This window comes from Harmonia axyridis, chromosome 1, assembly GCF_914767665.1.
Source record: "Harmonia axyridis chromosome 1, icHarAxyr1.1, whole genome shotgun sequence".
NCBI lineage: Eukaryota > Metazoa > Arthropoda > Insecta > Coleoptera > Coccinellidae > Harmonia > Harmonia axyridis.
The window spans coordinates 47,960,639-47,987,848 of NC_059501.1; the positions used below are offsets into that span (position 1 = coordinate 47,960,639).

The following is a 27,210-nucleotide window of genomic DNA, read 5'->3' on the forward strand; positions in this document are numbered from 1 at the left end:
CACTTCATCGAAAAGCGACGCTACGCATGGAAAACAGTTTTTTTTAGATAACAAAGTATAACGGACGTCCCTTGATCGCACTGTATAAGAATTATTATGAGACTATGTTGCCAAACTTTATGTCGTCAAATGCTCTCAATATGAAACGGGGAAGATGTATATAACATATACGCGAGAGGTAGTAGTCAGCGCTACGGTCGTTCGTTGTTTGAACTGAAATATACGATTTTGTACACGATGAGAATACCTGACGTCATCGGCAAAAATTGACATACGCACTCAGGACGTGCCATGAAGTCATAATACATTGAGAATTGGGCAAAACAATTCGACGTCCGTATATCGGACGTCGGATTGCAAGAGGACGTCGAAATGATGGTAAAACGACAATGTATGGCTCTCCAAAGGCGGTTTAATGTATATATATATATATATATATATATATATAAATATATATATATATATATATATATATATATATATATATATATATATATATATATATATATATATGTATCTATTTATTTTTGTTTTGCAATTAAAATAAATAAGCAATTAAGTGGATACTGTGTTGGGTGGTCATCACCTGTTTATATAAATAAATAAATAATTAAATATACATATCCTGACAATCTTGACATTTTATCTGATACACTACATTACTTTTTAATTTTGTTGGTATTGGGTCTTTGAGATAACCATATGAGGATTTTATTGTTATTTGGTTGTAAGTTGCCAATAGAACTTTTTCATTTTTGAAAATATATTTAATTTTCGAGGTCAGTTTGTTTATATTCGGGAATGATGCATGAAATTTTTCCACTGTGTCATTATTCTCCTGTTGTCTACGTGACTCAAGTGTTGCATCCGAATCGTACAGAATATATATATATATATATATATATATATATATATATATATATATATATATATATATATATATATATCGCATCATTTGATGTGATAAACTTTTCGGAAATTTGGAAAAAACTATCATAATGAAAATTGTGGAACAAAAGTGGGATATAATTCAAAATCATACAAACATCGAAAAAAAGCTATTCCTGGAAATTACTCTGTTTATTCTTGAAAATAATTATTGTACATTTCGTGATAAATTCTACCAACAAGTATTTGGCTGTGCTATGGGGTCAAAACTGAGTCCAATTATATCATCATATGTTATGGACGATTTACTCGATAACAGCATAAAAAAAATGAAATTTTAAAATACCATTCTTAAAAAAATTCGTACACGATATCATCATAGCATTACCAGAAGATCAAATTGAACAGACTATGAAATGCTTCAATTCCTACTGTAAAGATTTACAATTCACTGTTGAGATGGAAGATCACGAACAGGGAGTTCCCTTTCTCTACACAAAAGTATACCGACATAAAAACACCATAAAATTGAATTGGTACAGAAGAAATACAGCATCAAATAAATTCATTAATTACCACTCAAACCATAATATGAACATAAAAGTTAATTTTATCGTAGGAATGAAGGAGAGAATAAACAAAACATGCCATGAATCCTTCAGACAAGATGCATTGAAAAAATATTTGAAATTTTGAAACAAAATTCATTTCCAACAGGTTTGTTGAATAAGCTTCTGTACGCTTCGGATACAACACTTGAGTCACGTAGACAACAGGAGAATAATGACACAGTGGAAAAATTTCATGCATCATTCCCGAATATAAACAAACTGACCTCGAAAATTAAATATATTTTCAAAAATGAAAAAGTTCTATTGGCAACTTACAACCAAAAAACAATAAAATCCTCATATGGTTATCTCAAAGACCCAATACCAACAAAATTAAAAAGTAATGTAGTGTATCAGATAAAATGTCAAGATTGTCAGGATATGTATATTTAATTATTTATTTATTTATATAAACAGGTGATGACCACCCAACACAGTATCCACTATTTGGAAACTCAAAGTGTGCTTAATTGCTTAATTATTTTAATTGCAAAACAAAAATATATAGATACATATATACATATATATATATATATATATATATATATATACATATATATATATATATATATATATATATATATATATATATATATATATATATATATATACATATATATATATATATATATATATATATATATATATATATATATATATATATATATATATATATATATATATATATATATGACTAACGTCGAGTTCCAGGACATTTCCCACCAGCTAACCGCGAGTTCCAAGACCGATGTATAGTTCCAATCAGTCTTGGAACTGATATATGACTAATGTTGACTTCCAGGACCGAAATGATAGTTCCAAGACAGTCTTGGAACTGATATATGTATAATGCTGACTTCCAGTACCCTAATATACTGCATAGTTCCAGGACGTTTATCACGTTGATATCGTCTCTATTGCGTTCTTATAAAATCTATTCATTCGATTTCGACTGTCCCGCATGTCAGAAATATCTTTGCACAAGGAATGAAAATGGTTTTCTCAATGAAATTATATTCTTCTCGGAATCGGAATGACATTCGGTTCTAAATGTGCCATTGCTCCGAATATTTCTTGATATATCAGTGGAAAGTGGAACTTTCTGCTTTATATGGGAAATTAACTATTTCTTCGCAATACTTCTGTAACTTTACTGTCTGAATCATCGAAGAGAAAAAGGGCCTCAGATAAGTATACTTCAATTTTCCTACAAGCATAGAAAATAAGAAGAAACTTGGGGGTTTTAAATGAACATAATAATTATTCTTCAATTCTTCACGTAGAAGTTCACCATATGTACCTATGAATGACATGATGTAATATAAAATGTCAATATGTAGAACGCACTTCATTGGTATATCAGGTGATATTTTTGAGATATATATCTCTTTAATGTTGAGTTTCGGGACATTAATTTTCGGTTGAAATTTTTATCATCTCGCATTATACAATAAATATATTCACTTTATTCGTTTTTTTCTCCATGAAAAATTTAGGTCATGAATTTGTGCAAATAATATGTGGATATTCCTTACTATTGCTTATGGGATGCAGATGTACTCGCATCTGAAGAAAGTAATGTATGCAGGGTCTCCCACTGGAAATTCCCATAAGCAGTTTATGGATAAACGAGGTTCGACTCACTGATGACGAATCCGTCCTCAAATTTAATTCTTACCGTTCAGCCGTATACACGATAACTTTCTAACGAAAGGACTTGGAAACTTGAAATTTTCAGAGTAGATTTAGATGATTAGGGTTTCCGTATATTGACGTTCGAAATTTTAATTTCTTGTTGATGTCGGAACTGCAGTTTCGATCGCGATAAAGATTTTCAATTGGATGTAAAATGACAATTAAATGCTTCGTGCAAAATTAAATGATGATGATCACCTAATCAACACCATAAAAAATTAGAAAAGAATAAAGAATTGTATAGTTATAAACAGTTCTCTTGTCTCCAAGGGTGCAATCGGCACATGAATGAATGAGCGCTCAAAAGCTTCTGACTTCCCGTCAGTGCTTTTCAAAATATCTAGAAATGTTTATTAGTCATCTCGATATGCTTTCAAATTATTCACTGTTTCTGAGAGCTCGTTTACTAAACAGATCGTCACAATGTCTGTATTTTTCAAATCTTGCGCCTGGAATGGTCTCAAACGGTTGTGTTCAACACACTGATGACGGATCCGTCTTCAAATTCGATTCTGTCCGTCAGTCCGCAAACACGATATCTGCCGAACGAAAAAATCTAAAAACTCGAAATTTTCAAAGTAGGTTCGGATCTAAAATGCTACGGTTGAGTTCGTTGAGGGGTGAAATCAGACCAGAGGTTTCGTGAATATAGCAATTGAGAATTGGGTTTTTATATTTATTTCGAGACAGCAGGTTCGATCAAGATGAGACTTTTCATTTGGCAGGAGAAGAACAATTAGAAGCCAAGTGCAAAATGTCATATTAATCGCTCGATCAGAACCATAGAAAAGTGAACTATATCGAAAAAACTGCATAATATTTCTGTGACCACACAATCGATGAATTGAGATGTTGGAGTATTCATATGAAATACTAATTGCGAGCTCAGTGCAAATTTCAGACTGATCACATCATCAGAAATCGAAAAGATATTCTATTTCAAATTTAATCAGGTTTGAAAAAAAAAAACGAAAATCAAAATAAGAATATGAAAATGGAAATGAAATTGGAAAATAAGACACACTTGTGTGCTATATTTTTTTGATACCTGCTTCAAAATATGGTCACAGAGATTTTAATTCAAGGACGAACATCATATTTTATACTTCATTTACTCCCAGCTCACAGTTATCTCTGAATATTTCGATAATGGAACATTTAAGGCATAGGGAACTTTCGAAAGACTTCATTTATTTTTTCCTCACGAATAGACATATGAGTAAAAGCATATTATACTGTTTTCGTTCGAACACTTAGCGAAGTATTTATTTGATATTATCGAAAATGCATTATAATTAATAAATCTTTTATTGGCCATATGGATAAATTAATATTTATTTGATGGAAATAAAGAATTTATTTAAATTTACTCCAAAAATCATTTAAGATCACACTATTTATTTACGAATACTTTCATTCAGTAATGCTGAATATATATATGAATTGGATTGAAATAAACATAGTTGAGGTTAATATATGATTGACAGTGAGTAATAATTAATAAACATTATTCATATGAATTATATATCCATGTTGAAAAAAATAATATTTCAATTCAGTAATGGTTAACGTAATTGTTAGATAGTTATTTCGGCTGTTTCTATCATCAGATTGTTGTGACCCGTTTATGTGAAAAATACGATAAGAGGGGGATTAGCATCGTCCATTTCATGAAGAAAAAACTGACGTGGTGTAAACATTGATTTACAACCTGTTTGATATTGCCGCTAATTGGAGAATTCGCTATATGTATTATAGACATCTGGTTGCAGTCCCGAAATTCAACATTAGAAAGATGTATAGTATATCCAAAGTCACTTGAACTAGTCTATAAAAATGCTTGGCCAGAGATAATTGCAAAACAGTCATAAACCATAGGCGCACAATTTTCAAACCCTTGAGTTGAAAATAATATTTTTGCGTAGATATGTACGGGACTCAGATGTCGATTCTTTCAGAAAATTTGTGACGTGAGTAACTTTTGCTGTTACATGAAATATGATACTTTTTCATTCTACGGTGTTTGAATTTGATTATTCTTTATTCTCGACCTGTAATATACTATCAAGGAACGTTATCAACGATGATGAACTGATCGTTGCATAGAATTATAAGAGCACGAAAGTGTTTGAGATGAATTCGGAAATGTTCTCTCTGAAGATAAGACAAACTAGGGTAGAATAGGTGCATGACCTTGAGATCCTTGAATGACATCCTTCTACGTCAAATTAGCAGCTACGTTGCCGAATTGAAATTTATTTCTTCATTATTGTATGGCGAAATTTATGTCCCTCAGTGGAAGCAGAAGGCTAAATGATAATAAGGTACAGGGTGATTCACCGCGATGGCCTATTAGACGTTTATGGAAAACTAATATGTAATAATTTTGTGCTGAAAATTTATACAATTTCCTTTTATACCGGAAACAGAGAACTACTTTCTCATTTCAAACGGCACACCCAGTATATTATTGCATTATCAGATAGCTTGGTTGATGATAATTTCAGCAATATGGCACTACTTGAGTATGAGCTCAACGGTTCATAAGTTGAAGAGATTCCTATAGATATCTTATGAAAAGTTTTTTGCAAAAAACCTATATTTTTTATTCATTCAGTCAATTTTACGTAGGTACGAAAAGAGAGGGGGGAGTCAAGCAAATCCTATACTTAAAGAGTTATCGAGGAAAAACTTGAACTAAGGAAAACTGCAATTTCTCATTGAATGGAGTAGGCTATGACTTCGAGAAAACATAAAAAGAAACTAAAAAGTCGAAATTTCATGAATTGTAATAAATTATTCGTTAAGATGGTTGAAAATCCATAAACCAATAAAATTTTCCATGGCGAATAATTAATGACATTTCATGAAATGTCAAATTTAGTTATCTTAATTTCAATATTAGTTTCTATGTCATAGACCGAGTCATAGACTACTTCACTCAGTTAGAAATTGTAGTATTTCCTTAGTTCTTCCTTGATAACTTTTTCGTATTCAGAATCAGAATAAATATTCAAAGATATATGTAACATATTATTAAAACTGTCCCGACTGATGGCAGGAAATGGTGAAATATTTCTATTTTCTTTAAAATACTTGATTGATTTTTCGATCTGGCTACGTAGCTGCTAATTTGACGTATAAGAGCCTCAACATCATATGCCTATTCTTAATGATTTCTCAAACCAGTAATAATATTGCTAAAAATCAGAAAATGTAATGAAAATTTTGTTGGTTAATCTCATTTAAATCAATTCTTCCTTCAGTGGAATGAATATATTCATTAGGATGCGAAATAATTTTCTTCAGAACCCATAACATATCAATTCTGACTTTGAAAGTAAATGGAGGAATAGATTTGATTGCGAAATATTCATCTTTTTTTACATAAACCGTAGATTTGTGCCAAACATCATAGTCAAAATCATTAAAAGCATCAGTCACACAACGAACTAAAACTACGTAAAAATGCATTTCAATAATACCCCTATGGACTACACTGGTCTATGCGAATTATTGGAAAGTAATTAAGAAGTGACAGATGCAGCCAATGAGTGTAACCAAAAACGCTCTCAAAGTGGAAAGGGAAATACGAGGGGAAATATTCAGCCAATAAGATCATTCAAATCGGGACATTCTTGTTTCCAAGACGATCTGCTAAATACCGGGGTTTATTTGAGAGTATTGATAGCAATATTTTCATAAATTCCAAAGAAATTTCTGAAAACTTGGACAACCCTTGTATAATTGAAATATTGAGATTTCCTCCAAGTGACTTTGGATATACTATACATTTATCCCAATCATTTCTATATCGACTCCGTGGATCGCAGCGGAGCGTAACATCTGTGTAGGTAGTATTCACCCGATCCGTTAAGCCTTTTCAAGCCGGTCTTTAATATTTTCGATATTCAGCTTGAATTTTATATAGCTCGAAAGCCTCGTTACACACGAAATTTTGCACGACGATCAAAATTGATGGTCTATATACAGGGTGTTTCAAGTTCGACTGCCTGTTAGATGTTTCTGGAGAACGGGGCCTAGTATTTGAAATCTGAAAATTCGGAATATGACCAGGGGCGGATCCAGGCGATGTCTGAGGGGGGGGCCATAGAAAGTCACGGCTCATATCGATTAGCAAAATAGCGGAATTTTTGTTGGTATCTATCGAGACGAGTGTTTTTTTATAGAAAGATGTATTTTAGTATATCATATCAAATTCAGTTTTCAAAATTTTTGTAGTACAAAACACAAGTTCAAACAATTTCATGAATATATGTAGATTTATTTCATGAAAAAACTAATGGCACAAGAAAGTATGAGGTATAGAAAAAAATTAATATTTTTGCATAGAAATCAAGATTTCAATTACCACAGTTAGAATGATCCGATTCCGGTCGAATATGCGCCGTTTTTTTCTTTAACGTGTTGCTATTTTGAAGGTTTGTTTATGCCTCCCTCATAGAAGCCCTAGTCGCTATTCGCAAAAAATTGAGACATTCGAATTTCACGAGCTTTTGTTGAAACGAATTTTTCACCAGCAAAATTGTTTGGCATGGACAGCAAGAGAGGTAATCACTTGGGCCAGGTCCGGACTATAAGGTGGATGCATAAGAACATCTGGCGAGTCACTATCGATGTGTGTGGCCTTACGTTGTCCCTATGGAACACAATTCCTCTCCTATTGGTTGCTTCTGGGCGATTGCTTCCTTCAGAAGGTCCAAATGTTGACAGTACAGTTCCGAGTCAATATTTGTGCCTTAGGGGAGCAGCTTATGTAGATAATTCCCTGCCAATCCCACCAAATACATAGCAAAACCTTCCTGAACGTTTCCGACAGCTCACCGCTTTTTTACTAGGACCGTTTTCGCTTGACGTTGTCGGAAGTCATCCACTTTTCATCACCAGCCACCAACCGTTTCCAAAATAGGGTTATTTTTTTGCGATTCAGCAGCGATTCGCAGATGGAAATTCGGTCCAAGAAGTTTTTTGCGGTAACTCGTTTGTTACCCATACATCTAGCTTCTTCTTGAGACCAGCCTTATGCAAATGGTTCCAAACGGTTTTTTGTGCAATCTTTAGCTCTTGAGCAATGGAAACAGGACCAGAAAATGTCCATGATTTTGTCGATATTTTCGTCAATTGGTCTCCAGCGCGTGATGCATCTTTGGCATAGAAATTACCGGAACGGAATCGACGAAACCAAAATTGAGCTTAATTGGCTATTACAGTATCAAGACCGAAAACACTATTTAAATTTTCAGCCGCTTGGCTCGCATTTTCGCCTTTATCGAAGAAAAACTCAAATATAACGTATTTCTTCCTTGTTATTTTGTCCATCTTTAACGCGCGCTTGAACTAAACTGAGTGAACTAATCACAAAACTGTCGCAAAAGATAATGTGGTACGAAATCTCATCTTTCTAACGCCATGTAGTGGAACCCGATCGGAGCTATCTATTGGAAAAAATATTAAAAACTAAATAAGTGCATTTTTTCGATGATTCAGGATACACTTTTATATTCATAAAGCCCGCGAGGGGGGGGCCATGGCCCCCATGGCCCCCCCCCTGGATCCGCCCCTGAATATGACATTGTTTATGATGCCCTATTCAGTTGAAATAGAAGTGCTCCGGCACTTCCGGTTATATAAGAAATTTTTTTTTCAAATAAAACTTTGTTTTTCATTTTATATTTTAGATATTATCAAGATTCCCATTCTGAATTACTCCTTCCCGAAATTATTGCGTTAGTCCCCATAGTTTTCAAAATATCGAGAAAACTCCGCAAAAAAGAGACACTTTTCTAAAGTACCAGTTCTTCACCAAAAACTAGTTCTGGAGAAAATAAGCAGGTACCCTTCCAGAAAAAATATCACCCTGTAGATTTGCATACAAAATAAGCATATCACAAGACGAAAACTTTAAACTGGAATATCTATACCAATTCAAGTTAAATATCTTGTGGAGGAAAGGTGCTTTGAGAAAAAGCTTGAACTTTAACACCGATATTTCAAAAACAAAGCGTTTGCGGACTCATGTTATAGGACTTTTTTTCCTAAAATGATACGAGAAATCTGTCATTTCCATCTGTACCTCCAATTTAGGAACACCGTTTAGATATAATCAATTCAAAACTGATATGTGCACAAAAAAACTGCAATTTGAACGAAACATAATAAATTTTGACACTGACCAGACAATTTTCCGATGCGAATTACTCAGTTCAGTTCTTTGATAACTTCAGTATTGAAATTTTGTGGCGAAAATGATACAAAAAACCGAAAACAACGGGTAAGTGTATACCGATGACGGATGCAAAAATCACAGATGGAAAAAAGGGGCAATGCCGAAGAAGCGGTTAGATAAAGAAAAATAATAAACCTCGGACAAAGACTCATGTTGAAAGCGATAAGAAACTCATAAACCGTAAAGGTGTCCGATTTTTTAGTGACGTGTCAATTTCAGAAGAAACTAAAATGATTAATATTGGTTCATCTTATGGGGAAATTTTCGTTCTTCGTATTTGCGAGATTTCTGGAAATTTATATTTTGAAAATCTTGAGGGGATATTTACCCCCAGTACCCCCACCTATTTCTACGCACTTGAATTTCCCTCGCAAATGTGCCTGCGGTTTCGAAATTAACAAAATACAAAATTTCGAACGGCCATATTTACCAGATTCTGCTTATTATTAACGAACTCAACTGCGGCAATCGAGATCCGAACCTCCCCTGCAAATTTCGAGTATATTAGTTGGAAAGTTATCGTGTATTGTAGTGAGTCGAACAAAATTCTTTGAGACTATTCACTGCTCAAAACTCGAAAAGTGACATTGTGACGAAATAATAAAGCGATTAACCTTGAGAATGAGCTTTCAAAAATGAATGGGATGGAATTGGCTCCTTTTCATAAGTACAAATTCCTGAAATCCATCCATAAAAATAAATGGATTACATATCTGAATAGAAGGAAGGAAGAAGATATGTTACGTAGTAATTGTATATTTCGCGGGAAACTGAAGTCTCCAAAAACACCATTAAATAGGTGTATATTCATTTTGATCGCGTATTTTTACGCGAAGTAAGATAATTCGAAAGCGATCGAAAAACTGATAGATATGAAACAACTACATAGTTTTTAGAGTTTTTTCTATATTTTTCCAGAAGACGGTGAAGTTTTTGACATAAGTAATCATTCAGGTTTATATGAATCCTGGCAGACAGACAAGATCAGAAGAATATTTTCTACAAAAATAATCAATTCGTGGAGTTCGTTTATACCCAATATAAAAAAATCCAAATATTCTCATCCAGAATAGTATACATGTCGGAATTGAACGAAGATAGAAGTAGAATATTACATATTGACTTAGCATTCGACGATAGTCGAAGAGTCCCGGAAGATAAAAGCCAACATTCAATAGCAGTACTCATATTTTTCGTATTTTTTTTCAGTGGATTGATGTTCGAATGATAATCGAAAACTTGAAGGCAATGAAATATTCAAACAGTTCATCTGATATTATGGGAATATAGGGAAATGTTTATTCACAGTATACCTACTTGGTTTTTTTGTCATGTGTTGTTAAGATCATTGCTGTCAACTGTTATTATAAGGAAGTCATTTTTGGAATTCAATATCATAGGGGAAGATCTGAACATTCAGGACGTAGTCCGATTCACGAGATCGAGACGACGTTATTGGAGAGACCACGTCGACAGGATGACGGAAGATCGATGGGCAAAATGGGCAAAGGATGGAAGACCAAATTCACGGAGACCCCCCGGCCGACCTCCGAAGAGAAGGCACGAAAGCTGGACATCTGTTTCCCAGGAGGCTGAATAGTGGAAGAAACAAGACTTAGTCTTAAGAAAAGAGAAAGAAGAAGAAGAAGAAGAATATCATAGAAACGGTTTGATTCAGAATACGAAACGCTAAATAAATTCCAATCAAAATTATGACAACAATTGGATATGTAATAATGAACAGCGAATCCCATTGGAACATTAAAAACTTTGTTTATTTATTGAATAAATTTCAGCCCGGAGGGAGTGGAAATATGTATAGCAAATGTTGGAAAAGTTAGAAAAAAGTTTCAGTCACCAAAAGTCATATCAACCCCGTTAACCTATATACATGTACTTTGTTTCGTTATGACTTTTCAACTCATACTTTATAATCGATTTTTCTTCATTGTAAGAGAATTCAAAAACGAATTGTGGAATAATAGAGGTTTCATGAAAGAAACCTGACTGCGAAAAAAATTTCTGAAACACTTTCGAGCATAAGACAACTTTTTTAGGATAGGTCTTGGAACTAGACATTATATGCAAAACTTGATATATAAATTGACCAATAAGGAGTACATCAAGTTTGGTGCTACAAAAGCTTTCTTAAACTTATATATGATAAAATGAACCTATATACTATCGGATGTATACAACCTATCCATATGTACAAAATGTCTTGGAACTCAACGTTAGTCATATATATATATATATATATATATATATATATATATATATATATATATATATATATATATATATATATATATATATATATAACTTTGTTTATTGCGTATTATGATATTGCGTTTCTTAATTGATAATCATTTGATATTACCCTGTTTGATGCTTGTGTCTAATTTTGTACATTTCTTAGACTTAGAGATTAACCTCGCATTCAGTAAGTTGTTGTACTCTGTTTTTTGTTTTATTGTTGATGATGTGTTTTGTTGTATTTTACAGTTGCCCTTAGGAAGAAGCAAAAAAAGCTTCGAAAGCTAGGCTTTACATGAATAAAGAGTGAATATATCTCGTTAATTACTGATCGATATCCCTTATATATTATATATATTATATGCAAAACTTGATATATAAATTGACCAATAAGGAGTACATCAAGTTTGGTGCTACAAAAGCTTTCTTAAACTTATATATGATAAAATGAACCTATATACTATCGGATGTATACAACCTATCCATATGTACAAAATGTCTTGGAACTCAACGTTAGTCATATATATATATATATATATATATATATATATATATATATATATATATATATATATATATATATATATATATATATATATATATATATATATATATATATATATATATATATATATATATATATATATATATATATATATATATATATATATATATATATATATATAAATACAACAAAACACATCATCAACAATAAAACAAAAAACAGAGTACAAAAACTTACTGAATGCGAGGTTAATCTCTAAGTCTAAGAAATGTACAAAATTAGACACAAGCATCAAACAGGGTAATATCAAATGATTATCAATTAAGAAACGCAATATCATAATACGCAATAAACAAAGTTAGGTTAAATGTCATTCATCAACTGGACCATCGAAAAATGGTCTGTTAGAAAATTCTATGAGATATGCATATATTGGACTTAATCTCTGCGTGTCCGTTTTTTTGTTAATTTTACTTTTTTGAGTTTGTATGTGGATCATTTCTAGTATACATCTTTTTTTATAATTTACATTTACATCTAAAATTTTTACGTTATTAAAATCAACACTGTGAGTACTTATTAGCATGAACAGATAATGCACATCTCAGGTTATTTGTTCTAATATCACTTTTATGTAAGTTCATGCGATTTCTAAGCCACTGAGAGGTTTGACCTACGTAGGTTTCATGACAGTCAGTACATTCCAGTTCGTACACAACATTCGATTTTATTTCTTTTGGTATAGGGTCCTTCAGTCTTGAATATAAATTTGCCACTTTCTTCTTGCACTGTGCTACTATTTTTACTTTTTTATTATAATCTTTAAAACAATTCTTAATTTTGTAGGTAAGGTAAGGGATGTTAGGGATGCTTCTATATTTCACAACTAATGTTTCTCCCACCATATCAGGTTGTGTTTGACTTTCAGTCAAAGGCAACATTGAAGTAGAATATAGAAGTTTTTTCAACATTGTTTTAGGATATGCATTCTCAACTAAAAGATCAAACAGTCTTTTCATGCTTCCATCTCTGAATGTTGGATCACAGATTTTATAAATCCTGTTTTTTTGTTCTTTAATGAAATTTAATTTTATGCTCATTGGATGGTCAGATAAAAAATGTATAAACTTTCCTGCAGAAGTCGTTTTTCTATACCAATTTAATTTTACTTTATTATCCACTCGGCATACCTTGGTATCTAAGAACGGAACAGAGTTGTAACAATCTTCTGTTTCAATCGTGAACTTTAATTTAGGGTCGAAGCTGTTGAAAACTTGCAATATCTCCTCAGTTCCCGTTGATGGTAGGGATATTATTAGGTCGTCTACATATTTTTTTATAAACGCAAGTGTGAATGTTAATCTAGGTATACAGGAGTCGAGCACATAGTCCATCACATACAACGACAAATTCGTTACATGAAAGTGATATTAGAACAAATAACCTGAGATGTGCATTATCTGTTCATGCTAATAAGTACTCACACAGTGTTGATTTTAATAACGTAAAAATTTTAGATGTAAATGTAAATTATAAAAAAAGATGTATACTAGAAATGATCCACATACAAACTCAAAAAAGTAAAATTAACAAAAAAACGGACACGCAGAGATTAAGTCCAATATATGCATATCTCATAGAATTTTCTAACAGACCATTTTTCGATGGTCCAGTTGATGAATGACATTTAACCTAACTTTGTTTATTGCGTATTATGATATTGCGTTTCTTAATTGATAATCATTTGATATTACCCTGTTTGATGCTTGTGTCTACTTTTGTACATTTCTTAGACTTAAAGATTAACCTCGCATTCAGTAAGTTGTTGTACTCTGTTTTTTGTTTTACTGTTGATGATGTGTTTTGTTGTATTTTACAGTTGCCCTGAGGAAGAAGCAAAAAAAGCTTCGAAAGCTAGGCTTTACATGAATAGAGAGTGAATATATCTCGTTAATTACTGATCGATATCCCTTATATAGTATATATTATCATTTTCAACGATCATTATCTTGAACATTAAATTAAGATGGGATTTTATCGGACGATGACATCACGTTATGGCATTCGGACATCAGATATCATGAAAGAATGGAGTAACAACATCCGAAAGATAGCGAACCTACTCGAATATAAAAGACTGGGATTAACACCTAATCATATAGGAACAGGAGTCAAGAATGTTCTGAATTTGGTTGAATTTCACACAGGAAGTAGATTCAATCAAAAGATTAGTGGATTTAACAAAAACTTAGTTAATAGATTACTTTCCTTAGAGATTGAACACACTCACTTGAAGATTTCACACATTTGCAAGTACAATAGCACCATAAAAAGAGAGTTGAGGCAGACAATACCAACAGAGATACATAGAGAATTTTTCAGACGCCAGAAGACTACATACAACAAAATATTTCATAAAGTGAAAGCCACAAACCTCAGAAAAATTAAAGCACTACAAAGAAGAATACATAAAGCAGATTATAAAGTTCCAGAGAAATGGTTCAAGAATTTGTCCCAGACAACAGTACCTGAAGAGGTTAGAACAGTCCTTGGTTTGGGTTCCAAATTTAACGTCCCTTTAGACCACAAAGAAATAAACATCAAAGACCTAATAGCAGACGTTGAGAGCATTTTGGACTTGGTGGAGGAAGATAGAAGAGACACTTTGAGAGCTAAGATAGCAAGCATTATAACCGGTCATCTACATAAAGGTAAAAATAATATTTGTGCGACAGACAACATAAGAAGGCTATATAAAACAACGAAAAACTTTTTGAGAACTAATGATCACCTTGTAGTTCTCGACAGTGACAAAGGTTCAGTGACTGTACTTATGGATAGGGCGGATTATCTTCAGAAGATGTACTCAATTGTTGACACTGACGATTTCAAAAAGATTTCTAGAGACCCAACGACCACTATCCAGAATAAAACCAACAAGATCATATCCACACTTGTAAACCAAAATATACTAAGTAAAGAAGCTGCAAGATCAATGAAATCATATAATTCAGTGAGCCCTAGAATGTACGGAAATCCCAAAATACATAAAGAAAATGTCCCAATGCGACCAATCGTATCTGATGTACAGGGTCCCACATGTAAATTTTCAAATTATATTGCACAAATCCTAACATAAGCCTATGACCAGGATAATGCATATTATGTAAAAGATTCGTTTGACTTTTCCAGTAAGATTAACAATTTTGAATTACCCCCAGATTATGTGGTGATATCACTTGACGTAGTCAACCTATTTGGCAACATATCAAAGGAGTTGGTACTGAGAGCAATGGAATTCCATTGGAACAAGATTGAGGCATTCTGCAACATATCAAAAGAATACTTCAAGGAGATGATCACCTTCCTCCTAGAATCAGGTTACTTCATGTTCGATGGCAGTTTCTATTTGCAGATGTTTGGGTGCATTATGGGATCCAGACTTAGCCCGATTTTGTCGTTGTATGTGATGGACTATGTGCTCGACTCCTGTATACCTAGATTAACATTCACACTTGCATTTATAAAAAAATATGTAGACGACCTAATAATATCCCTACCATCAACGGGAACTGAGGATATATTGCAAGTTTTCAACAGCTTCGACCCTAAATTAAAGTTCACGATTGAAACAGAAGATTGTTACAACTCTGTTCCGTTCTTAGATACCAAGGTATGCCGAGTGGATAATAAAGTAAAATTAAATTGGTATAGAAAAACGACTTCTGCAGGAAAGTTTATACATTTTTTATCTGACCATCCAATGAGCATAAAATTAAATTTCATTAAAGAACAAAAAAACAGGATTTATAAAATCTGTGATCCAACATTCAGAGATGGAAGCATGAAAAGACTGTTTGATCTTTTAGTTGAGAATGCCTATCCTAAAACAATGTTGAAAAAACTTCTATATTCTACTTCAATGTTGCCTTTGACTGAAAGTCAAACACAACCTGATATGGTGGGAGAAACAGAAGTTGTGAAATATAGAAGCATCCCTAACATTCCTTACCTTACCTACAAAATTAAGAATTGTTTTAAAGAATATAATAAAAAAGTAAAAATAGTAGCACAGTGCAAGAAGAAAGTGGCAAATTTATATTCAAGACTGAAGGACCCTATACCAAAAGAAATAAAATCGAATGTGGTGTACGAACTGGAATGTACTGACTGTCATGAAACCTACGTGGTCAAACCTCTCAGTGGCTTAGAAATCGCATGAACTTACATAAAAGTGATATTAGAACAAATAACCTGAGATGTGCATTATCTGTTCATGCTAATAAGTACTCACACAGTGTTGATTTTAATAACGTAAAAATTTTAGATGTAAATGTAAATTATAAAAAAAGATGTATACTAGAAATGATCCACATACAAACTCAAAAAAGTAAAATTAACAAAAAAACGGACACGCAGAGATTAAGTCCAATATATGCATATCTCATAGAATTTTCTAACAGACCATTTTTCGATTGTCCAGTTGATGAATGACATTTAACCTAACTTTGTTTATTGCGTATTATGATATTGCGTTTCTTAATTGATAATCATTTGATATTACCCTGTTTGATACTTGTTTCTACTTTTGTACATTTCTTAGACTTAGAGATTAACCTCGCATTCAGTAAGTTATTGTACTCTGTTTTTTGTTTTATTGTTGATGATGTGTTTTGTTGTATTTTACAGTTGCCCTGAGGAAGAAGCAAAAAAAGCTTCGAAAGCTAGGCTTTACATGAATAAAAAGTGAATATATCTAGTTAATTACTGATCGATATCCCATATATAGTATATATTATCATTTTCAACGGTCATTATCTTGAACAATATATATATATATATATATAAACAATGGTTTAAGGGGTGTTGGAAAAACTTCAATTGTTACTATCTTCTTTATTTCATCAGTCGACGTTTCGATCCTTGGTTGGGATCTTCTTCAGGACTTCTATAAAACAAACAACATACAAATATAACACAAACATTGCAGAAAAGACAACATGTTAAAACGCACCGAAATGCGAAGAGTTACGAGATCTTAAGTTGCACTGAATCTTATACAGATTTGGAGGAAAAAATTAATTATTTTTGAACACAAAATAGTCTTTAATACAATAATGTCTTTGATGTCACACACTTCCTTATTCTCTTGAAAACTTCTTTTTAAAAAACTTCCTTCATCCATCTGACAACTGCGTAAAAAACGAAAGGGGTTAGGTCGGGTTCATAGAACATCATAGATCTTCAACTGACATTCGAGAACATAGAACTTGAGATCAACAACTCACTCTCACTAAGTTGGTTTGAATGTATTAGATATGAATAAATGTTGCTTATATTCTCTATATCCTTTCTGTAGTTCATGGAATTTTCATGTCGCTTAATGTGAATCATCTCCAGGAACCATTTTTTTCTCATATTCTCCTCGCACTCCAAGACTGTCACCGAATCATAGTCCATTCGATGGTCAACTGATCTTACATGTTCTGCCAGTGCACATATCTTTCTAGGATTCTTAATGTCGCTAATATGTTGGGTTATTCTTCTTTTAAGTTGTTGGGATGTTTGTCCGATATACACCTCATCACAATTTTGACAGGGTATTCTGTATACAACACAGCTTTTCTTTTCAGTTTCTATCCTATCTTTCAAATTACTATAAAGTCTCTTTAATTTAAATTCAGTTCTAGGTATCACTTTGATATTATCAGTTTTTAATAAGTTTATTAAGGATTTTGTCATTACATTAATCAGGGGAATGGAAGTAAATATAATTCTCTGATCTAAATTGGTGGATGCGATTTCATCGTTATTCTGTGGCTGTCCAGAATTCGATGAATTGTGTATCAATTTCTTTAAAAGGTTCTTGGGGTAACCATTCTCAAGCATCAACTGATATAATTGTTTCATATTCTCCTCCTTTAGAGTGGGGTGTGATATTCTTTGTATACGATTCTTCAATCCTGTAACCATATTGATTTTTTGTCTCTGAGGGTGGTTGGAAAAATAATGCAAGTATCTACCTGAGCTAGAGGGCTTTCTATACCAGCTCAGGTAGATACTTGCATTATTTTCCCAACCACCCTCAGAGACAAAAAATCAATATGGTTACAGGATTGAAGAATCGTATACAAAGAATATCACACCCCACTCTGAAGGAGGAGAATATGAAACTATTATATCAGTTGATGCTTGAGAATGGTTACCCCAAGAACCTTTTAAAGAAATTGATACACAATTCATCGAATTCTGGACAGCCACAGAATAACGATGAAATCGCATCCACCAATTTAGATCAGAGAATTATATTTACTTCCATTCCACTGATTAATGTAATGACAAAATCCTTAATAAACTTATTAAAAACTGATAATATCAAAGTGATACCTAGAACTGAATTTAAATTAAAGAAACTTTATAGTGATTTGAAAGATAGGATAGACACTGAAAAGAAAAGCTGTGTTGTATACAGAATACCCTGTCAAAATTGTGATGAGGTGTATATCGGACAAACATCCCAACAACTTAAAAGAAGAATAACCCAACATATTAGCGACATTAAGAATCCTAGAAAGATATGTGCACTGGCAGAACATGTAAGATCAGTTGACCATCGAATGGACTATGATTCGGTGACAGTCTTGGAGTGCGAGGAGAATATGAGAAAAAGATGTTTCCTGGAGATGATTCACATTAAGCGACATGAAAATTCCATGAACTACAGAAAGGATATAGAGAATATAAGCAACATTTATTCATATCTAATAAATTCAAACCAACTTAGTGAGAGTGAGTTGTTGATCTCAAGTTCTATGTTCTCGAATGTCAGTTGAAGATCTATGATGTTCTATGAACCCGACCTAACCCCTTTCGTTTTTTACGCAGTTGTCAGATGGATGAAGGAAGTTTTTTAAAAAGAAGTTTTCAAGAGAATAAGGAAGTGTGTGACATCAAAGACGTTATTGTATTAAAGACTATTTTGTGTTCAAAAATAATTAATTTTTTCCTCCAAATCTGTATAAGATTCAGTGCAACTTAAGATCTGGTAATTCTTCGCATTTCGGTGCGTTTTAACATGTTGTCTTTTCTGCAATGTTTGTGTTATATTTGTATGTTGTTTGTTTTATAGAAGTCCTGAAGAAGATCCCAACCAAGGATCGAAACGTCGACTGATGAAATAAAGAAGATAGTAACAATTGAAGTTTTTCCAACACCCCTTAAACCATTGTTTATATATATATATATATATATATATATATATATATATATATATTGTTCAAGATAATGATCGTTGAAAATGATAATATATACTATATAAGGGATATCGATCAGTAATTAACGAGATATATTCACTTTTTATTCATGTAAAGCCTAGCTTTCGAAGCTTTTTTTGCTTCTTCCTCAGGGCAACTGTAAAATACAACAAAACACATCATCAACAATAAAACAAAAAACAGAGTACAACAACTTACTGAATGCGAGGTTAATCTCTAAGTCTAAGAAATGTACAAAAGTAGACACAAGCATCAAACAGGGTAATATCAAATGATTATCAATTAAGAAACGCAATATCATAATACGCAATAAACAAAGTTAGGTTAAATGTCATTCATCAACTGGACCATCGAAAAATGGTCTGTTAGAAAATTCTATGAGATATGCATATATTGGACTTAATCTCTGCGTGTCCGTTTTTTTGTTAATTTTACTTTTTTGAGTTTGTATGTGGATCATTTCTAGTACACATCTTTTTTTATAATTTACATTTACATCTAAAATTTTTACGTTATTAAAATCAACACTGTGTGAGTACTTATTAGCATGAACAGATAATGCACATCTCAGGTTATTTGTTCTAATATCACTTTTATGTAAGTTCATGCGATTTCTAAGCCACTGAGAGGTTTGACCTACGTAGGTTTCATGACAGTCAGTACATTCCAGTTCGTACACCACATTCGATTTTATTTCTTTTGGTATAGGGTCCTTCAGTCTTGAATATAAATTTGCCACTTTCTTCTTGCACTGTGCTACTATTTTTACTTTTTTATTATAATCTTTAAAACAATTCTTAATTTTGTAGGTAAGGTAAGGAATGTTAGGGATGCTTCTATATTTCACAACTTCTGTTTCTCCCACCATATCAGGTTGTGTTTGACTTTCAGTCAAAGGCAACATTGAAGTAGAATATAGAAGTTTTTTCAACATTGTTTTAGGATAGGCATTCTCAACTAAAAGATCAAACAGTCTTTTCATGCTTCCATCTCTGAATGTTGGATCACAGATTTTATAAATCCTGTTTTTTTGTTCTTTAATGAAATTTAATTTTATGCTCATTGGATGGTCAGATAAAAAATGTATAAACTTTCCTGCAGAAGTCGTTTTTCTATACCAATTTAATTTTACTTTATTATCCACTCGGCATACCTTGGTATCTAAGAACGGAACAGAGTTGTAACAATCTTCTGTTTCAATCGTGAACTTTAATTTAGGGTCGAAGCTGTTGAAAACTTGCAATATATCCTCAGTTCCCGTTGATGGTAGGGATATTATTAGGTCGTCTACATATTTTTTTATAAATGCAAGTGTGAATGTTAATCTAGGTATACAGGAGTCGAGCACATAGTCCATCACATACAACGACAAAATCGGGCTAAGTCTGGATCCCATAATGCACCCAAACATCTGCAAATAGAAACTGCCATCGAACATGAAGTAACCTGATTCTAGGAGGAAGGTGATCATCTCCTTGAAGTATTCCTTTGATATGTTGCAGAATGCCTCAATCTTGTTCCTAGGAATTCCATTGCTCTCAGTACCAACTCCTTTGATATGTTGCCAAATAGGTTGACTACGTCAAGTGATATCACCACATAATCTGGGGGTAATTCAAAATTGTTAATCTTACTGGAAAAGTCAAACGAATTTTTTACATAATATGCATTATCCTGGTCATAGGCTTATGTTAGGATTTGTGCAATATAATTTGAAAATTTACATGTGGGACCCTGTACATCAGATACGATTGGTCGCATTGGGACATTTTCTTTATGTATTTTGGGATTTCCGTACATTCTAGGGCTCACTGAATTATATGATTTCATTGATCTTGCAGCTTCTTTACTTAGTATATTTTGGTTTACAAGTGTGGATATGATCTTGTTGGTTTTATTCTGGATAGTGGTCGTTGGGTCTCTAGAAATCTTTTTGAAATCGTCAGTGTCAACAATTGAGTACATCTTCTGAAGATAATCCGCCCTATCCATAAGTACAGTCACTGAACCTTTGTCACTGTCGAGAACTACAAGGTGATCATTAGTTCTCAAAAAGTTTTTCGTTGTTTTATATAGCCTTCTTATGTTGTCTGTCGCACAAATATTATTTTTACCTTTATGTAGATGACCGGTTATAATGCTTGCTATCTTAGCTCTCAAAGTGTCTCTTCTATCTTCCTCCACCAAGTCCAAAATGCTCTCAACGTCTGCTATTAGGTCTTTGATGTTTATTTCTTTGTGGTCTAAAGGGACGTTAAATTTGGAACCCAAACCAAGGACTGTTCTAACCTCTTCAGGTACTGTTGTCTGGGACAAATTCTTGAACCATTTCTCTGGAACTTTATAATCTGCTTTATGTATTCTTCTTTGTAGTGCTTTAATTTTTCTGAGGTTTGTGGCTTTCACTTTATGAAATATTTTGTTGTATGTAGTCTTCTGGCGTCTGAAAAATTCTCTATGTATCTCTGTTGGTATTGTCTGCCTCAACTCTCTTTTTATGGTGCTATTGTACTTGCAAATGTGTGAAATCTTCAAGTGAGTGTGTTCAATCTCTAAGGAAAGTAATCTATTAACTAAGTTTTTGTTAAATCCACTAATCTTTTGATTGAATCTACTTCCTGTGTGAAATTCAACCAAATTCAGAACATTCTTGACTCCTGTTCCTATATGATTAGGTGTTAATCCCAGTCTTTTATATTCGAGTAGGAATATCCTCCTGTTCAAGAGGTTCGCTATCTTTCGGTTGTTGTTACTCCATTCTTTCATGATATCTGATGTCCGAATGCCATAACGTGATGTCATCGTCCGATAAAATCCCATCTTAATTTAATGTTCAAGATAATGATCGTTGAAAATGATACTATATACTATATAAGGGATATCGATCAGTAATTAACGAGATATATTCACTCTTTATTCATGTAAAGCCTAGCTTTCGAAGCTTTTTTTGCTTCTTCCTCAGGGCAACTGTAAAATACAACAAAACACATCATCAACAGTAAAACAAAAAACAGAGTACAACAACTTACTGAATGCGAGGTTAATCTTTAAGTCTAAGAAATGTACAAAAGTAGACACAAGCATCAAACAGGGTAATATCAAATGATTATCAATTAAGAAACGCAATATCATAATACGCAATAAACAAAGTTAGGTTAAATGTCATTCATCAACTGGACCATCGAAAAATGGTCTGTTAGAAAATTCTATGAGATATGCATATATTGGACTTAATCTCTGCGTGTCCGTTTTTTTGTTAATTTTACTTTTTTGAGTTTGTATGTGGATCATTTCTCATAATATATATATATATATATATATATATATATATATATATATATATATATATATATATATATATATATATATATATATATATATATACATATATATCGTGAATCTATTAAGGGAATTCGACTGATAAGAAGGATTTCGGTTTTACTCTTTATTCATACCAAGCTTTCGGAACTGATTGGTTCCTTCCTCAGGGTTACTACAATTTCAACAATTAGAATTAAAATTACATATACAAAAAGAACTATCACGAATCTTCAAAAACAGTCACTTACAGAATTTGTGGTTGTCTCCTTAATAAGTTAAAATTCATCAATTAACGCAAATTTTCAAGTAAATTAGTCTCAAATACTCTATCAGTTGGATTAATCTTTCTTTGTCAATTGGATGTGAAGTATAAAAAGTGTGTCTAACCTAACTTGATTATTTACTTTGGTACACATCACAGAATCGCGTCGCGTCAACTTTGGTTTACTTTTTCTTCTTATTTTTATTCGTCTAGTGGTCCATCATAGAATCGTTCCCGGTTTGGATATGTTAACAGAAACGTGTAAACATTGCTTAATCTTTGTACGTCGGTTTTTTTATTTTTAGATTCACGATATTTATAGTACGACTGTTATCTGGAGACAATATATATATATATATATATATATATATATATATATATATATATATTTTTTTTTTTTCTTCCACCATTTTTTCGGGTTTGGTTTAATTTCAATCGGACAAACACATTGTCAAGATCAAAATAGTGTTCAGAATCCTTGTAGAAATTTTCTAACGATTCGTGTGGTAGACAGGATCACTTGCTTTTGGGAAGCTGAAATGACATCAGGTTCCAGGCACAATCTCTTAGTATTCTCCAGCAGGTGTGTCTCCACCAAGCCATTCACCGATATGATCATCGGGATAATGCTGATCGTCCTCAAATTGTGGAGCTCACGTAGTTGGAATGCCAAGTCACCGTATTTGGTTATTTTTTCCGTGTAAGCTTTCGTGATGTTATCGTCCGCCGGGATCGTGAACTCTATGAGTATACATGTTTTTTGTTCAGTATCGAAGAGCGCGATATCAGGTCTGTTATGCATCACCGCTTGATCCGTTACTAAGGTGCAGTCCCAATATAGTTTGTAGCGTGCATTCTGTAGGAGAGGTTTTGGAACATATATGTGAGTTGGTAGGTTTTCCCGGATTAAACCCAGCTTCAACGCAATCTGTTGGTGGTAGATCTTCGCCATGGAGTTATGCCTCTCCAGGTAATCTCTTGGAGCAAGTATAGGACAAGATGAAGTTACATGTTGTAATGTTTCAGGTGCTTGGGAACATTTGCGACAGCGATCAGATGGTACGTCGAGTTTGGCAATATTTTTCTGGTACATTCTTGTGGGAATCACCTGATCCTGTATTGCCATTAGTCGACTTTCTGTCTCCGGAAAGAGGTACCCTGCTGTCAGGTAAGTTAACGACTCCTTTTTATTTATATTTTCCTTTTTCAGTCAAGCAGGGTATCTTCCGTGCAAGGCTTTGGAGCACCATTCCTCAATGAGATCCTCTATTGTACGATCTACCGATTGGGGGTATGATCCCGAGAGGCGCAAAGCCGAGATATCCTGATCCGCTTTCTGAATTGCCTGGAAGAAAGGTGAGTTTTCTTTCAGAAAGTAATTTCTTAATGTGGTGATGTTCTCCTGATGGATTTTCTCCAGGCTCAATAACCCTCGACCTCCTTGATGACGTGGGAGATAAGTCTTATCGTCGAGGAATGAGGGTGGTGGACTCCATGTTTCGTGAGCATACATCTTATTGCTCTGTCCATTTCTTGTAGGTCAGTTGTCGACCACGTGATGATGCCAAAAGAATACGCTACTGTTGGTATGGCCCAGATGTTGATGGCAGTGAATAGAGATCTAGAGTTCAGTTTTGATCGTAAAAGCATGTTGACTCTTCCAAGAACTTTCTTACGATATAGTTCCTTCATCTCTGATGTTTTGATATCTAAAGCCTGTTTTATTCCGAGATATTCGTATGAATCATCTACATCCAGGGATGGTATGGTAATCTGATTCATTAATGTAGTTACAAGGCTTGTGTTTCGAATTTTTCCACGTCTCACTTCCAGGGTCGCACACTTATCCACTCCAAAACTCATGCCGATGGAATCGCTGAATAGCGACACTATTTCCAGGAGTCTCCTTATCTGTTCGAAATTGGCACCATACAGTTTAAGGTCGTCTATGTACAGACTGTGATTTATTCGAATGTTCTTCTGCTTGTCAATTACATATCCATATTCTGTGTTTCTCAGCAGTGCACTCAGAGGATTGATCGCCATGCAGAACCATATTGCACTGAGTGTGTCACCTTGAAAGACTCCTCGGTTGATTTTTATGCTCCTGGACTCCCTTCATTTCATCCCCAGCACGCATGAGGAGAGACGTCCTCCAGGTTTGCATGAGGAATCTTAGGAGACTGATCACTTGTTCGTGGACTCCGTGCATTTTATGAACTTTCAACAACCAAGAGTGGCGCACCGAATCGAAGGCTTTCCGATAGTCAATCCACGCTACAGATATATTGCGCAGCTTTTTACGGGCTTGCTTCGTCACGATGTAGTCAACAATAAGCAGTTCTTTAGAGCTTTTGGTTATTATACGGCCCCCATCTTGTTCCGGTGCCATCAGGTTATTCGTTCTGAGGTCTTTGTTTATGTGTTTAGTGATCACAGCTGTCAATATTTTATAAACCGCAGGGAGGCAGGTTATGGGCCGGTAGTTGTTCGGGTTCTGAAGGTCTCCAGCTTTCGGGATTAGGTACGTAAGTCCCTGTGTGAGGTAAGGAGGAAGTGAAAGGGGGTCTGTTAAGGACTTTTTGAGAATCGAGGACAATACTCCATGGATATTAGTGAAGTGTTTCCACCAGTAATTATGAGTTTATCACAACCTGGGGATGCCCAGTTGTTTGTTCCTTTTAAGACCTCTTCTATATCAGATACAGTTATCTCAACTTCATCCATTTGGACTTGCGGTATTCTGGATTCAGCCTCCTTTATCCAAGACATCTGCTCATTATGTTCGACGCTCTCCGACCATACCTCACTCCAATACTCCTCAGCAACCCCAGGTTCGAGGTTGACATCTTGACTGACGCCTTTTTGTTCAAGATCTCGAAAAAATCTCTTCTGATTCTGGTGAAACATTCTGTTATTTTTATTTCTTTTTTCCTTCTCATTGTATCGTCGTAAACGGTTCCCTAAAGCTTGGATCTTCTGTTTCAGGGTGTCATTTAAAAGGGTTATCTTATCCTTGAAGAAAGGATCTTTCCATTTGATCCTGAACTCAGATGCGAGTTTTTTAACGCTCTTCATTACTTTTGTCGAAGGATGTGGAGTAGCTAGGTAAGTATGAAACGTTCCAATTTTTTTTCTAAATTGCACGATTTTATTTTCCAGGCGTCTTTTCCATGGTGGTGATGAATTGAAACATCGGGAGTTGTCATCGCCCACTTGATATCCTTGAGCCTCAGAGACAGTCACCGCCCCAGCATACACTATGTCCACCAGATCGGAAAGTGTCTCAATTCCAGTGAGGTGTCTTGGTAGCACAGAGTTCAACAACTTCACCGAATTCAACAGCCTCTTATTGTGTTGCATCCGTGGGATCTTTGGCCTGTTTTCTAATGTTAAGCCTGAAAACTTCATCAAAGTCCCAACGAACGCTTCTTCGATCTCATTAGTCTGTACGTCACCTCCCAGATACAATCCGCTACGTCTAACCCTCAGCGATGATCTGCGCGGACTGGATTCCACCCCATCTGTGTTCATATTTTGTACCACTTCGAGTGGTTAACAGCTTCCTTTGATGTTGCTCAGCTCAGCTCGAGACAGTTTTCCACCTTTCATCATCCATCTCACCCTATTTGATAGAAGTTGGGCGTATGAGGGTCTGCTGGGATACATCTCCTCCCATATTTCAACCAAAAGCTGTCTATAAGTTTTTCCGGTTCGTTCAGTTAGGTCCTGTGCAATATAATGCGCACGCATCAAAATACAATTTTCCTCGTATGTCCAGCGTGTGCGCCTATCTCGTGTTCCGCTTGTAACGGAATGAGCATCTTGCTCATTCAAGTTTCCATAGCTCACTCTTTGGAGAGTGACGAGGCTCGGCCTTGCGGTGCCATCTCGGGGGGATGCGCCGCTCGCTCCACATCTAACCCCAACAGGTTGTACCTCTGGACGGTTCCGAGAGGAGCCAACCTGAGACTCCTCACCGCCCTGATTTGCATTCCTTCTTGTAACGGGAGCGATTTAATTCAAGCTTACAGAGGGTGCCAGCCTCAGGTAAGTTGTGGTGACTCGGGTACGCGGGGGCGTCACTCCCAGATGGCACAATGCACCACCCTGCGTATTATTATATATAGATATATAGATATATATATATA

The 27,210-nt window shown here is 34.1% G+C and overlaps 1 protein-coding gene across 3 annotated transcripts in view; it reads right to left on the minus strand.

Moving 5' to 3' along the window:
• Positions 1-27,210, minus strand: part of LOC123673051 — a 928,323-nt gene that overhangs the window by 562,925 nt on the left and 338,188 nt on the right. The gene's annotated exons all lie outside the window — the stretch shown is intronic.